General features: G+C 41.7%; 1 pseudogene; it reads left to right on the top strand.

Annotated features, from left to right (window-relative positions):
- Nucleotides 1–8,906: 8,906 nt before the first annotated feature.
- Nucleotides 8,907–16,208, top strand: part of LOC127420685 (SMC5-SMC6 complex localization factor protein 1-like) — a 51,483-nt pseudogene continuing 44,181 nt past the window's right edge.

Raw genomic sequence — 16,208 nt, forward strand, 5'->3', positions numbered from 1 at the left:
ACACACCTGTGCAGCTCCAGAATGAGAAGCAGGGCCAGGAAAATCATGTCTGATCGCTTAACCATGGACACTTTTTGATATTTCATCTCATTCACATGCTCCTGACATCATCACAAAGCTGAGTGTGGTAAAGTTAATATTTGTCATTCGGGATAATATTCATTAAACTCTGTGTATTTTACACAGTGAAGACAAACCAACTCAGATATACATCTGTCTTTTACATGGCACATGGTTCAGGTTTTAAAATAAGATATACAGTTGAAGTCAGAAGTTTACATACACCTTAGCCAAAAACATATAAACTCAGTTTAAAGTCCTGACATTAAATTGTTGAAAACATTCCTTGTCTAAGGTCAGTTAGGATCACTATATTTTAAGAATGTGAAATGTCAGGATAATAGTAGAGTGAATGATTCATTTCAGCTTTCATCAAATTCCCAGTGGGTAAGAACATACACTTGTTAGTTTTTGGTAGCAGTGCCTTTAAATTGTTTAATTGGGTCAAATGTTTTGGGTAGCCTTGGAATTTTGTCCCATTCCTCCAGACAGAACTGGTGTTACTCACTCAGGTTTGTAGGCCTCCGTGCTCACACACACTTTTTCAGTTCTGCCCACAAAATTTCTATCGGATTGAGGTCAGTGCTTTGTGATGGCCACTCCAATACCTTGACATTGTTGTCCTTAAGCCATTTTGCCACAACTTTGGAGGTATGCTTGGGGTCATTGTCCATTTGGAAGACCCATTTGCGACCGAGCTTTAACTTCATGGCTGATGTCTTGTGATGTTGCTTCAATATATCCACATAATTTTCCTTCCTCATGATGCCATCTATTTTGTGAAGTGCACCAGTCCCTCCTGCAGCAAAGCACCCCAATAACATGATGCTGCCACCCCCATGCTTCACGGTTGGGATGGTGTTCTTCGGCTTGCAAGCCTCACCCTTTTTCCTCCAAACATAACGATGGTCATAATGGCCAAAAAGTTCAATTTTTTGTTTCATCAGACCAGAGTAAATTTCTCCAAAAAGTAATATCTTTGTCCCCATGTGCACTTCCAAACTGTAGTCTGGCTTTTTTTTTATGGCGGTTTTGAAGCATTGGCTTCTTCCTTGCTGGGCAGCCTTTCAGATTATGTTGATATAAGATATGATTTTCCCATAATGTCAAGCAAAGAGGCACTGAGTTTGAAGGTAGGCCTTAAAATACATCCACACTTACACCTCCAATAGACTCCAATTAGCCAATTAGCCTGTTAGAAGCTAAGTGGCTAATTGTCTAAAGGCTTGACATCATTTTCTGGAATTTTCCAAGCTGCTTAAAGGCACAGTTAACTTAGTGAATGTAAACGTCTGACCCACTGGAATTGTGATATTGTCAATATGTCTGTAAACAATTGTTGGAAAAATTACTTGTCATGCACAAAGTAGATGTCCTAAATGACTTGCTAAAACTATAGTTTGCTAATTTGAAATCTGTGGAGTGGTTAAAAAAAATAGTTTTAATGACTTCAACCTAAGTGTATGTAAACTTTTGACTTCAGCTGTATATATATATATATATATATATAACCATGGCTGTGAAATGTTCAGAAAAAAATATCCCTTTGTGAGACAGGGCTGTTTTTTCATGAGACTGTTTTTAATAATTTTTGAGAAGTGTATGTAGCTAATGTTCTTACTATGTAAATCTGCGCTGTAATATCTGATATAATGCTTACTCCACTTTGCACACTTTTATATTGTTATAATCAGTATAAAATGCATTGTTTATTGCACAGTTCCTTATTGCTCTCTGCGGCTCTGTTACTGGGATGGTTGGGTTAATATACATTGTGTATATAATATATAAAATTATGAAAATAGGTAAACAAATTTGACAGGATGACTTGGTTTTATTAGTTTGATTATTTATACATTTATACTGCATTTAACATTTTGCAAAGTTTAATACGAGCTTCAGTGAGATATAATAAATTTTATTTGTATTTTTGCATCTGTGCTGGGACTATATATAGCTTTTCAAAATTAATTTATCATGATACGGTGACGCGAGGATTCTCATTTATGCTAATGAGTTGGGAGCTGGTGAAGAAATCACACCAGCGCTGCATTTGAGCATACAAACTCAAACAAGACTGCAGCCTGAGTAGCCGAAACAGTTGGAAAAAGATGATAAATAATTTCTGTGTACATTATATTGTGATAGGTAAGAAGCGTTATTTGAGGCAAAGGTATACTAAAGTAATAGCCGCAAAGCCGAAGCGGAAGTAGCTTTACCCTGCGATGACATAATTTCCGATTCATATGAAAAAGGATAATGAGCCCATTTACATGCACACCAATACGCTGATTACTCTCTAAAATCAGCTTATTTAAAAAATCTGGCAAGGCAAGAAATCCACGTTTACATGACTGTTGAAATAATCATGTTATTCTGTACTTTTGACATCAAACTGAAAAGAGGCATGTGCTCAACACGTGCACATATTGGATGAGCTGGTAAGAACACCAGCTAAGGTGTTTACATAGCACGTGAAAATGGCGTAATGGGCAAAAATCTACCCAGGTCGATCGGGTTATTCACAAGCCGTTTATGGCCTTTATGCTGATAAAGGAACACGGTTTATTGCGTTTGCATGAACGCACGCTTTGTCAACTTATTAAGCATAATCGGTGTAAGAACGTGGGTATAAACGCGCTCAGTTACATGTGGCTTAAGTGTCCAAAAACATTTTGTGGCCGCTGTATCATGTTACTGCAGCCATAAGTATGCTGAAGTTTTTTTGTTTTTTTTCTCCAAGTACAATGCTTTATAATACAGCCTTTGTAAATATCATACCATTCCTTCCATGACATCAAACATGTTTTACAGTGCCTGCCGAAAATGATAAAGTGTTGATGATTAGCCCTGAAAAATTACTCAAATTGCTTCCAAACATTATAGTGTATTTCGGACCATGTAATTTTGTCCTTGCCCTCAATACCATCTTAATATAGACACAGACTGCTCTCGCTACTAACTGAACCCCTCATGAGAATAAAATCAACCTCAAAGTTGTTGACTTTTCCTAAGTTATCTCATGGATAAGGTGAAGACCAGATTAGAAAGGTGACTTTATATTTCAGATGAAAGAGAGATTCTTTTTAGATTTACAGTTCACAATATTGTATTGCTTCTGTGTTTCTGTGTACCAGGTTTATAATATAATCAATAAAAGTTAAGCAATTTTTGCTTTGTTTCAAGCAGGGAACAGTCAAACATATTTTCTGTGGTAATCGACAGCATGTCACAAACTTATATTTAACCTCAAACATTATTTTATGAAAACAAGTAAACAATATGTTTGAACTTTATATTTTATCTAGCTACATATAGTGGCAAGAAAAAGTTGGAATTGCCTGCATTTATGTATAATTTTTTCTTAAATTCTTGTTTAATCTTTATGTAAGTTACAATAATGAACAAACACAATCTGCTTTAATAACACAAATTATTGTATTGTTCTTGTACATATTGAATACATTATTCAAAAATTTACAGTGTAGGTTGGAAAAAGTATGTGAACCCCTAGGCTAATGATGCCAACAAAAGCTAATTAGAGTCAGGAGTTGGCAAACCTGGCATCCAATTAAGGAAATGATATTGGAGGTGTGGGTTAGAGCTACTTTGACTTATAAAAAGCACTTAAACATTTTGAGTTTGCTGTTCACAAGAAGCATCTACTGACGTGGACCACGCCTAGCAAAAAAGAGATCTCAGAAGACCTATGATCAAGAATGGAGTGTCGATCAATAAATGGAGATGATTTACTGGCCACTCTCCCTAGAACTTTAACTTACAGTTGAAGTCAGAAGTTTACATACACTTAGGTTGAAGTCATTAAAAAATTTTTTTTTACCACTCCACAGATTTTATATTAGCAAACTATAGTTTTGGCAAATTGTTTAGGACATCTACTTTGTGCATGACACGAGTAATTTTTCCAACAATTGTTTACAGACAGATTGTTTCACTTTTAATTGACTATATCACAATTCCAGTGGGTCCGAATTTTACATACACTAAGTTAACTGTGCCTTGTGAGAAAATGATGTCAAGCCTTTAGACAATTAGCCAATTAGCTTCTGATAGGAGGTGCACTGAATTGGAGGTGTACCCATGGATCTATTTTAAGGCCTACCTTCAAACTCAGTGTCTCTTTGCTTGAAATCATGGGGAAATCAAAAGAAATCAGCCAAGACCTCAGTCTGGTTCATCCTTGGGAGCAATTTCCAAATGCCTGAAGGTACCACGTTCATCTGTACAAACAGCATTCATACCGCTCAGGAAGGAGGCGCATTCTGTCTCCTAGAGTTGATTAGTTTGGTGCGAAAAGTACAAATCAATCCCAGAAAAAGAGCAAAAGACCTTGTGAAGATGCTGGAGGAAACAGGTAGACAAGTATCTATATCCACAGTAAAATGAGTCCTATATCGACATAACCTGAAAGGCTGCTCAGCAAGGAAGAAGCCACTGCTCCAAAACCACCATAAAAAGCCAGACTATAGTTTCAAGTGCACATGGGGACAAAGATATTACTTTTTGGAGAAATGTCCTCTGGTTTGATGAAACAAAATTGAACTGTTTGGCCATAATGACCATCGTCATGTTTGGAAGAAAAAGGGTGAGGCTTGCAAGCCGAAGAACACCATCCCAACCGTGAAGCATGGGGGTGGCAGCATCATGTTATTGGGGTGCTTTGTTGCAGGAGGGACTGGTGCACTTCACAAAATAGATGGCATCATGAGGAAGGAAAATTATGTTGATATATTGAAGCAACATCTCAAGACATCAGCCATGGAGTTAAAGCTCAGTAAAAAATGGGTCTTACAAATGGACAATGACCCCAAGCATACCTCCAAAGTTGTGGCACAATAGCTTAAGGACAACAAAGTCAAGGTACTGGAGTGGCCATCACAAAGCCCTCACCTCAATCCGATAGAAATTTTGTGGGCAGAACTGAAAAAGCATGTGCAAGCAAGGAGGCCTACAAACCTGACTCAGTTACATCAGTTCTGGAAGCAACTTATTGTGAGAAGCTTGTGGAAGGTTACCCAAAATATTTTACCCAAGTTAAACAATTTAAAGGCAATGATACCAAATACTAACAAAGTGTATGTAAACTTCTGACCCACTGGGAATGTGATGAAAGAAATAAAAGCCGAAATATATAATTCTCTCTACTGTTATTCTGACATTCACATTCTTAAAATAAAGTAGTGATCCTAACTGACCTAAGACAGGGAATGTTTTCTACAATTAAATGTCAGGAATTGTGAAAAACTGAGTTTAAATGTATTTGGCTAAGGTGCTTGTAAACTTCTGACTTCAACTGTATGTATATATATATATATATATATATATATATATATATATATATATATATATACACACACACACACACACACACATTAGTGATGGGAAGATCGGATTATTTTACGACTTGAATCTTTGAGTCTCGTTCAGCAAAATGAACAAATCTTTATTCAAGTAATTTCATTCATTTCGTTCATTTAAGCAGAATTAAATTAAAATGTTACATTTTCAATAGCCAAATCCCCCCCAACATGTCTACTTATGCAAACTTTGATTATAGTCCCAATAAGGAAAAATTTATAATGCAGCCAAGGACAAATTATGAGAAACAGAAAGATTAGTTCACCTCTGGAATCTTCTTGTCTGCATCGTTCGTTCTTTTGTCACTGCATAGCGTATACAGCTGTCACGTGACAAAAGGACGAACGACTCAGACCAGAAGACTCGAGAGGTGAACTAATAATTTCTGTTTCCTGTGTGAGCAATGCATAGCATATACGGCTGTCACATGACAAAAGAACGAACGACTCGGACCAGAAGGCTCGAGAGGTGAACTAATCATTTCTGTTTCCTGTACAGCGCCTATGCGGTTTTCACGTAACAAATGAACAAATCACTCTCTGAGACTACTCGTTCTTCTGAGTCACATAAAAGATTCAATCAAAATGAACAAATCATTCATGAACGACCCACCACTAACACACATACACTTTTTGTCGAAAGTGTAGTCGACTATACACAGTGTCCAGGTTTGGGAGCTCAGAGCCTATGATCCGCTGTGCTATTTTAACTATGCAGAACAGGTCTTTGCGTTTTCCCCAGTGCAGCTGGCGTACCACACTGTGGTACAGTGGGTGAGGATGCTCTCTATGGTGCTACGGTAAAAGTTCACCAGGAGCTGTGTGGGTAATCTGGCCTGCTTGAGTTTTCTCAGGAAGAATAGCCTTTGTTGTGCTTCCTTCACCAGATGGGAGGTGATGACGGACCATGTGAGAACTTTTGTTAAGTAGACTCCAAGGAACTTGATGGTGTTGACACTCTCCACCTCCTCTCCATTTATGTGCAGAGGGGAATGGGTGGTCTTCCTGGATTTTCTGAAGTCTGCAGTGATCTCTTTGGTTTTTGTGGTGTTCAGTGCCAGGTTGTTGTCCAGACAACACTCAACAAGATGTTGGACCTCCTCCCTAGGATGTTTCCTAATTTCCTGATATGAGGCCCACAATGGTGGTGTCATCAGCAAACTTTATTATAGTGTTGGAGTGGTGAACTGGAGTGCAGTCATGAGTGAAAAGAGTGAATAGGGCTGGGCTGAGCACACAGCCCTGCAGTGCGCCTGTGTTCAGGATGAGGGTGGAGGAGGTGTGATTACCTATTCTGATGTTTTGTGGTCTGTTGGTGAGAAAGTCCATAATCCATGAGCAGAGTGAAGAGGCTAGGCCCAGGATGCCCAGTTTCTGTATGAGTTTGTGCAGGATAATGGTGTTGAAGGTGGAACTGAAATGAATAGCATCCTAACATAGGTGTTTGGCTGTTCCAAATGAGTCAAGGCTGTGTGAAGTGCAAGTGAGACAGCATCATCAGTAGATCTGTTTGCTCGGTAAGCAAACTGGTGGCTGTCTAGATCCTTGGGGATGATGGTCTTGATTTGCGATAGAGTCTCTCAAAGCACTTCATAATGACAGGGGTTAAAGCAACTGGCCGGTAGTTGTTGAGGCATTTCACTGCAGACTTTTTGGGCACAGGGACGATGGTGGTGGTCTTAAGACAGGTGGGGACAGTGGTGAGTTAAAGTGAAAGGTTGAAAATTACAGTGAACACCCCCGCTAGCTGGTCAGCACATGCCCTCAGTGGGCGGCCTAAGACCCTGTCAGGTCCTGCTGCTTTGTTGATGTTTTCACTAAAACACAGGACAAAAGGCTTGGTGAATTTATGCAAGTTTGCATCATTACTATAAATCTAATGTGGACATGCTAGCAAAACTGCAGTCTAAACAGAAAAGAAATCAAATTTGGCCATGGTGCATGTTCAAAGATGAGTCGCACCAGGTTTGTTGTCAGTGACGCTAAACAAAGACTTGGAATATAGCTCACTTGTTGTGTGTACTACTTTTATTGTGCTTTTTGGAACTTAACCCTGAAAATTTTCTGCTTTTGTTGAATAGAAATAGAGCATCATGAACATTATGAAAAAACATTTAATTTTGTTTTCCACAGAAGAAAGAAAATCATACTGATTTGGAACAATGAGGGAGAGTAAATGATCCTTTAAATTATTTGCTAAACTTTTTTATAACTCTTTGAAAATTAAACTTAGAATATTTTGCAGTTTAAAGCTCAGCAAATCTTATGTTTAGAAATAAATGGCACTTTTGATTTGCACAGCTTCTATTTTGTCTTCAAATTCAAACTTTGGTAATAGTGATGTTTTTTTTATTTTGTTTGCTCAGAGTTGAATTGGTCCTGTAATTCAGACGAATCTCTGGATGAAGAGAGTTCTGTAACTGACACCTAGGCTTTTACAGTCACCAATAAGTCTATGGATGTCACTGATAACTTTTCACATAAAGAATTGGAGGAAAACTTTAAAGAATACATTATAATAATGGAGGTATAATATATTTTTATTCTCTTCTTTCTCTTTTTGCTCTGGTACTTTACTGCACATATCATTTTGAAACATAATTATGGCTTGTAGATTAATTTTAAGCACAAAAGTTGTCACAGTTATCATTGTAATTGCTTTAAAATACGACCCTACTTGACATTTCGGTTCAGCAATGAAAGAGGATGCTTTTGACAATCCCGCAGTTTTATAACTATTACACACCCAGCCTGTCAGTTCAGGTATTCAAATCTGTATCAAACTTATGAACAAGCCAAGCTGCCATTCGCAAGTACGGCTGTTAAAGTGCAAAAATGAGAATTTGACTCATCAAGAGAATCAGGTCATTCAATTTACTATATGTCACATACAGGGGTAATAATTGAAGGGTTCAGCACAGCCAGGTCATCTGATTTAAGCAAATCAGTTTGATCGGTACACTCATGAGTGTCATAACCATTAAAGAAGCAGTCCCTTCACTGGATTCCCAAGTGGAAATGTCGAAAGTCATTGTCTGAAGCTGCCTTTTTGAACCCTCATTTGACACTGGCCCTCAGAACACCTCAGAAAAATAATTTTGATCATTCTACAAAGTGTGTGTCATTTTTGTCCATTGTATTTATATGTGTAAACTATAACAATTAATTGATAAAAACAGCTTTACTTTGTTAATATAGATATTCTTCTAAACACGTCAACAAAATATCTTTCTTTTCTTTTTTGTTGTTTTTTCTCCTTAATTTTCTTTTATGAAGATTCCTCAAGATCAATAAATAAAATAATTCATAAATAATAATAAAATGCTTTGTCTTAATTACATCATTATCCTTGAAAACTGTACTTTAAAAATTACCTTATCAAACTGGAAAAGGTGCCCTTTTCATAGAATGAAATCTCTATATGTGTTTGTGTCTCTTTTACCCAAATTTCAGTGATAGATTTTAATAATGTGCAGAGATTGTGCCTTCTACCCTCAAGCTCTGGAGGAGATCCTGGGATCCCTGCAGCCAGGGGTGCTCCCCCTGGCCCCACTTCTTTACCAGCTGATGCAGCACGCCCTGCATGTATGTACAATAATAGCATGCCTGAATCCCACAGGCCCTTATTAACCACTGTAACTCGACACCATTCAAGGCCAATAGTATATTGTAGTAGTTTCTTTATCTGTAAGGATGTTTTAAAGACTAAAGGCCTATTCACACAGAGCACACATTTTCTTTCCACGACAAGATGTTAAAAGGAAAAAAAAATGAATTTTTCAGGATTTCCACAGCCATATACAACCTGGAAATTTCAGGCAATTTTACATTTGTAATTTCCAGGTGTGAAAAAGTCATGAAAATGTAATAATAAATGTTTAATGATTACACATTTTTATAGTTATGCTCTGCTCTAGAATGTTTAATTGGCTACATATTCCTCATTGTGTATGCGGTCTCAATAAAGTGTTTTTAAAAAGCCTGTGAAACTTTAACCGTTGAAGCTCAGATGGGGCCCATTGAGAAAACAATAATTATCAACATATTAATAATAATTACAATCTTGACCAACACAAAATAGGTATAATTTTAAAACTTATAAGCTGTACTTTACAATGCATATAGGCATTATGATTAAAACTGAACAAGTGCTTTGAAATTTGCAAACAAATTAGAAGTGTTCCATAACATATAAACAGGTGTTGCTTATATGGCATGTTTTTGCTTATAACTTCACGAAAAATAAACATAACAAAATATTACATACCATTACTTAGAGGAGGGGATTCCCAATAAAACGAGCACATAATGTGCTATCTGGCTACTAACACGTCAGCTGTCCAGCATCATGGAACACTAAACCAATCGTATTAGGATTCAGATTGCTGCAACCAGAGGTGGAAGTCATCCATATATGGGCAGAGAGGATTGTTCACTCTAATTAAATATGGCCACTAGCAGATGGTGCCAAGTACATGACACAGACTCAGTGATGGCTTAAATGAAACACAATGGAACTGAATAGCTGCTTTTCCACTATCAGGCCAGTGTGAGTCAGGGCTATCTTGCTTTCCCACCATCGAGCCAATGGCCCTACAGCGTTGCCCTTAAACCCGCCCTCAACACACCACCCTGGTGCCAACATCACACACCCTGCCCATTTCACAAGCAATAGGGAAGCTCAAGCTGAGGTATCATGTTATATAATTATATAGAATATCAAGTTTATATTGTTTGTAAACATTAGCTATCTAGCAAGATAAGTTAGCATTGACAACTCACTGACTTTAACTGCCATGGTGTCCTGAGTGGTATCTCCACTAACAGCGGGACAATGTATCAGCACTCTGTCCATGATCTCGAACCATGTAAGTACTTTCTTTGGGCACCGCTTTGTCCATTGTGCATTTTAACAGATTTGTACTGTACAACCTGCCGTTGAAAATTCATTTTGACTTGTCCCTTTTATTTAAAAAAGCACAAAATCTGGGTTACAGTGAGGCACTTGCAATGGAAGTGAATGGGGCCAATCCGTAAATGTTAAAACATTTACTATTTCAAAAGTATAGCCACAAGACATAAACAATATGTATGTTAACATGATTTTAGTGTGATAAAATCACTTACTGTCCAATTTTACAACTTTGTTGCAATGCCAATGTTATGTCAACAAACCCTAAAATGACCGTAAAAATGACGATTTAAACAATTTTACAGCTCAAATAATACATGAGTTTTAACAGAATAATTAATTTAAGTGCTTTTATAAAATTATAATCACATTTCTGCCTCATTTTTTTGTTGTAATCAACATTATGCCTCAAATACTGTCAATTGCTTAGCTTGTATTGAACTCGGAATATTCCTTTAAGTCATCAAAACCATGAAATAACATAAATGAAAGAATTATGTACTTGCCAAAAAAAGTCTGACTCATCCATTTGCTTGTTTATTTATTTATTTATTTATTTGTTTGTTTTTGTAAAGAAAGGCACATTTCAGTTTGTCTAGAAAATTAATTCAAGCATTTAAACATAAACCTTTAGATCAAAAGGGTTTTAAGAAACTTTTGACTGGTAATGTATGCTTTTGGATTTGGGCCTTGCAAGCTAAGTTTACTGTGTTTGTGTGTAGGAGTGGAGGCTGGGAATGCTGGTCACTCTTCAGGAGACTCTGTGTGTAGTGGTGGAGTACTGGGCTCAGGAACACAATCCACTCAACAACAGTCTGGTGGAGAAAGGCTTTAAAGATCTTTTGCCTTTGTGCTACTGGGTGTGGCCATTATCTCTCGATCTGTCTTGAGTGTTTGGGTCGCCAGCAAAACGTGGCTTTCGTGGAGGAGTCATATTCTCATTGCGAGAACATGCCTATGAGAACGTTGCGGTTGCAGCTCTCTTCCTTCTTGGTGAAGCAGAGAGCCACCGCGGCTGCTTCCCGACCCAGTCCGTCCTGGGTTGAGACTCAGGCAGCTGCGTCGGTGAGCGCCGTGGGCGATCTTGATGTGGATATGGGAGTGTTTCTGCCGGCTCAGTCCCCGCGGACCTCCCAGCCCCCAGCACGCACATTCTGCCCGGTAGAGTTCACAAGCGAGGTAGGCGGTCTACCTCAGGGCAGATTTAATATCTCTTTCGGAGCTCGCGACGAGGATGAGTTATCGGTTGCAGCATCGGAGAGTGGGCTTCTGCTTTCAGAAGTGGACGAATCTTCTGAGCTCCCTCTCTTGGGCGGTAGAGCTCAGGATGAGGCGGACGCTGAGTTGGCAGCCGTGCTTGCCTGGGTGGCCGTGAACATCGGGCTTGAGTGGAACCCTCTGTCCTGCCCTGAGCATTCGCGGCTAGATGATTGGTTTCTGGGCTTGGAGTGCGACTCACGGCCACGCCCCACCCCAATACCCTTCTTCCTGGAAGTGCATGAGGATCTCATGAAGTCGTGGAAGGCACCTTTCTCTGCCTGTACACGCTTTGCCGGCTCGTCCACTCTAAATACCCTCGACGGCTAAGGGATATGTCGAGCTTCCCCAGGTAGAGGGCGCCGTTGCGGTGCATTTATGCCCGCATGGCGCAGCCACCTGGAGGAACCGACCAAGGCTCCCTTCCAAGGCGTGTACATTTTCTTCACCACTCGTGGCGAAGGCTTACAATGCCGCGGGTCAGGCTGCCTCCGCCCTGCATGCCATGGCCATCCTGCAGGTCCACCAGGCCAAGGCGCTCAAAGATCTGCACGAGGGTAGGACCGACCCAGGGCTTATGTAGGAACTGCGTACCGCAACTGACCTCACTGTACGGGCAACAAAAATCACGGCACGCACCCTGGGCCGGACGATGTCCACCTTGGTGGTCCAAGAGTGGCACCTGTGGCTCAACCTTGCGGAGATGTGTGACGCCGAGAAGGTCCGCTTTCTCGATGCGCCCATCTCCCAAGGGGGGCTCTTTGGTGACACTGTCGAGGATTTCGCCCATCAGTTCTTGACGGTGAAGAAGCAGACGGAGGCCATCAAACATATCCTGCCGTGGCGCAACTCGGCCACCTATAGGCCTCCGAAGGCCCGCGCCCCATCTGCCTCTCGCCAGGGCCATCCTCCTGCGGTGCTGGACCCAGCTCCCCCACCATTGGAGCCCATATGCCAGCCTTTGAGAAGAAGATCCTCCCGCAGGAAGGCGGCACCGCCTGCCCGCCAGTCGGCCGCCAAGAACCCCGGATGTCTTCAAAGCGGTCCTGAGGCAGGTGACCCAGGGATGTGGCAACTCTCATTGACTACTCTGACCCAAGTGTGCACACGGGCCCCACTCCCGCCCCTGGGTCAGCACGAGGTGAGTATCGTCATAACATCGCCAGATGCCTCCTGGGCTATGGCACCCAAATTGTCAATAAAAGAGCAGTTTCCTCATTCCCTGGGTCATTCTCCAATGCATCATCAGGATGATCCAGCTCAGCTACGCAATCCAGTTCGCCAGATGGCTGCCCAGGTTCAGTGGCGTCCTCTCCAATGCAGTGTGAGGCCACTCGGAGGTCACCACCCTTCTGGCGAAGGGAACGATAGAACCCGTCCCCTTAGCCGAGTCGCACAAGGGCTTTTACAGCCCTTATTTTATCGTGCCCGGGGGGGGCACAAACTTTCGGCCTGTCACTGTCTCCTCGCGTCTTTACCAAAGTCGCCGAGGCGGCCCTGGCCCTGCTAATGGAGAAAGGCATTTGCATTCTCAATTATCTTGACGACTGGCTGATCCTAGCTCACTCGCGAGATCTATTGTGTGAGCACAGGGACCTTGTGATTTGGCACCTCGATCAACTGGGAAAAGAGCAAGCTCTCCCCGGCACAGAGCATCTCTTTTCTTGGTATGGAGTTGGACTTGGTCACCCTGATGGCTTGCCTTACAAACAAGCATGCACAGCACGGTGCTGGCCTGCCTGATAAACTTCAGGCAGAAAGTAGCGGTTCCGGTAAAACAATTTCAGAGACTCCTGGGGCATATGGCACCCTCGGCAGCGGTACTCCCCCTCGGGTTGATGCATATGAGACCACTCCAGCACTGGCTACAGACTCGAGTCCCAAGGTGGGCATGGCGCCACGGCACCCAGCGCATGACTATCACGCCACGGTGCCATCAAACTTTCAGTCCTTGGTCAGACCTGGCATTTCTATGGGCAGGGGTTCCCTTAGAGCAGGTCTCAAGGTGCGTCATGGTCACGACAGATGCCTCAAACTCAGACTGGGGCGCTGTGTGCAATGGGCAGACATTATCAGGGCTCTGGACAGGGCCCCGCCTGCAATGGCACATCAACTGCCTAGAGTTGCTGGCTGTATCGCTGGCCCTGAGGAGACTTCGGCCATTGATTCAGTACCGGCCCAACCGGACTTGGTTTTCAGACCTGATGCTCCTGACAGTAGCCCCTCCCTTGTGCATTCCCCTGAGGCAGGACCTTCTCACTCAGGGGCAGGGCATGCTCCGGCACCCGCGGCCAGACCACTGGAATCTCCACATCTGGCTCCTGGACGGGACGCGGAGGACCTAGCAGGTCTTCCGCCAGCAGTGGTAGACACGATCACTCAGGCCAAAGCCCCCTCCATGAGGGGGATGTACAATCTGAAGTGGCGTCTCTTCGTGAATTGGTGTTCTTCCCACGGGGAAGATCCACGGAGATGTGCAGTCGGGTCTGTGTTGTCCTTTCTACAGGAGGGACTGGAGAGATGCTGTCTCCCTCTACCCTGAAGGTGTACGTGGCTGCTATTGCAGCATATCACAATACACTGGATGGGAGACCCTCTCGACAGTACGACCTGATCACCAGGTTCCTCAAAGGCGTGAGGAGACTGAATCCCCCTAGACCACGCCTGATTCCCTCTTGGGATCTCTCTGTGGTCCTACCTGCCTTACGGAGAGCCCCTGGAGCAGGCCGAGCTCAGCACTTTGTCGCTGAAGACGGCCCTCCTGGTGGTGCTCACTTTTATCAAGAGAGTGGGGAACCTGCAGGTGCTCTCTGTCACCAGCAAATGCCTAGCGTTCGGGCCAGCACACTCTCACGTGGTCTTGAGACCCCAGCCCGGTTACGTGCCCAGAGTTCCCACCACTCCCTTCCGGGATCATGTGGTGAACCTGCAAGCGCTCCCTTCAGAGGAGGAAGACTTGTTGCTGTCTTCAGTTTGCACCCTGCGCATCTATCTGGACTGCACGCAGAGCTTTAGACACTCGGAGCAGCTCCTTGTCTGCTTTGGAGGGCAGCAGAAGGGGAAAGAAGAAACATCTGCTGCAGCAGGGGCCTGGTCATCAGCTCACAACCGCTTTCCCTGCTCAAGATAATGGGTCCATAGTTATTATTATTTTTATTACATAGTTAAATTAATAGTTCACCAAAAAAAAAAAAAAAAAAAAAAAAAGGAATGATTTGCTCACCCTTTTTTATTTTAATTTTTTTTAATTTTTTTGGTAACAAACAAAAGTTGAATTTTTGGAAGAATATTTACGTGGCTCTTTCTAAACAATTCATTATGACCAGGTCTGTCAAAGTCCAAAAAGTCTCCCCTTCATAAAAAATTTGCCTAGTCTGAGTTCACTCACACACAAGAACCAATGCCGTTTTTGGCATCAATTATGTTGACACACCATTTCTTATTCTGGACGCAAATGTAGGCTAAATACGAGTTCTGGTGGAGGGAAAGATTATCAGTGAATAATGCAAAACAATCGTATGACTTCAGAAAAAGTTGAAATGGCCCAAGTGTTGTATGGACTACTTTTATGGTGTTTTATGGTGTCCTTTTTGTCATTGTATGGAAAGAGCTGTGAAAAGAATGTACTGTAGTCCATGAAAAAAAAAGAGAGAAAAATAGCATAGATTTAGAATGAAATGAGGGTGGGTAAATAATGACAATTAAAATTTTAGCTAAGCTATTGCTTTAAAAAAACAAATAAATAGCAAGACAGAATCCCAGAAGTAGATCCCAGAAGTCTGTATTCGTCTCCCTATACATTACAGTGAATGGAAAATTCAGGCAGAGATTTTAAAAATGATCTTGTCTGTTCACAGGTCTCAACTTACCTCAAAGCTCTAGGGCAGCTGTGTGATCGCGAGCCTCTCCAAACCCTGAAGCCCCAGACTGACAAAACGGAGATGAATCAACCTTCCTCCAGCAGTGCCGCTCATGTGCCAGACTCAGAGTGAGTTTCACCCCCACCACACGTGTAACCGCTCATGCTACTGTCCTCCATACTGATTCTATAGAAAATAAAAGCGAGAACATTCTTTCCAAGAATTACTCTTTTATATTTGTGTAACTAAACTTGAACAAACATAAAATCAGTGATGAGCAGAGCTGGTGCCAGTGTTTACTTTTGTAAAAAAAAAAAATCCCCCTGTAGAATCACAAGAATTAATAGATGTCATTTTGTACATCTTTGCACCATCAGAGAACATTTTGAGATAACTACTCTCCCTTACAATACTATAAGATCCTCTTTATGTCTGCTTCCATACATTTATGACAGAGGGAGAGAGTGGTAGATGCCTTTAATTGGACAATTTTCCACCATTATTGAGCATTAGAGGGGTTTAAGATGGCTAATGGAGAGAGACAGGATGCTGTCCTTCTCTGTTGGGGCAGCCTGTGATTGGTGGAGACATGGGGGATATTGGAGCTGTGTGCTTATCTGCCTTTCTTCCCCACAGGCGTCAGCTGTGGTATGATACTTAGACAGACCATTCCTGCATTTAAATCAGAGTTTATTCATATGATTTGAAGAAGAATAGGCAGTTAATTTTTTCTTTATAAAT

Source organism: Myxocyprinus asiaticus, chromosome 3, assembly GCF_019703515.2.
Source record: "Myxocyprinus asiaticus isolate MX2 ecotype Aquarium Trade chromosome 3, UBuf_Myxa_2, whole genome shotgun sequence".
Classification (NCBI taxonomy): Eukaryota; Metazoa; Chordata; class Actinopteri; order Cypriniformes; family Catostomidae; genus Myxocyprinus; species Myxocyprinus asiaticus.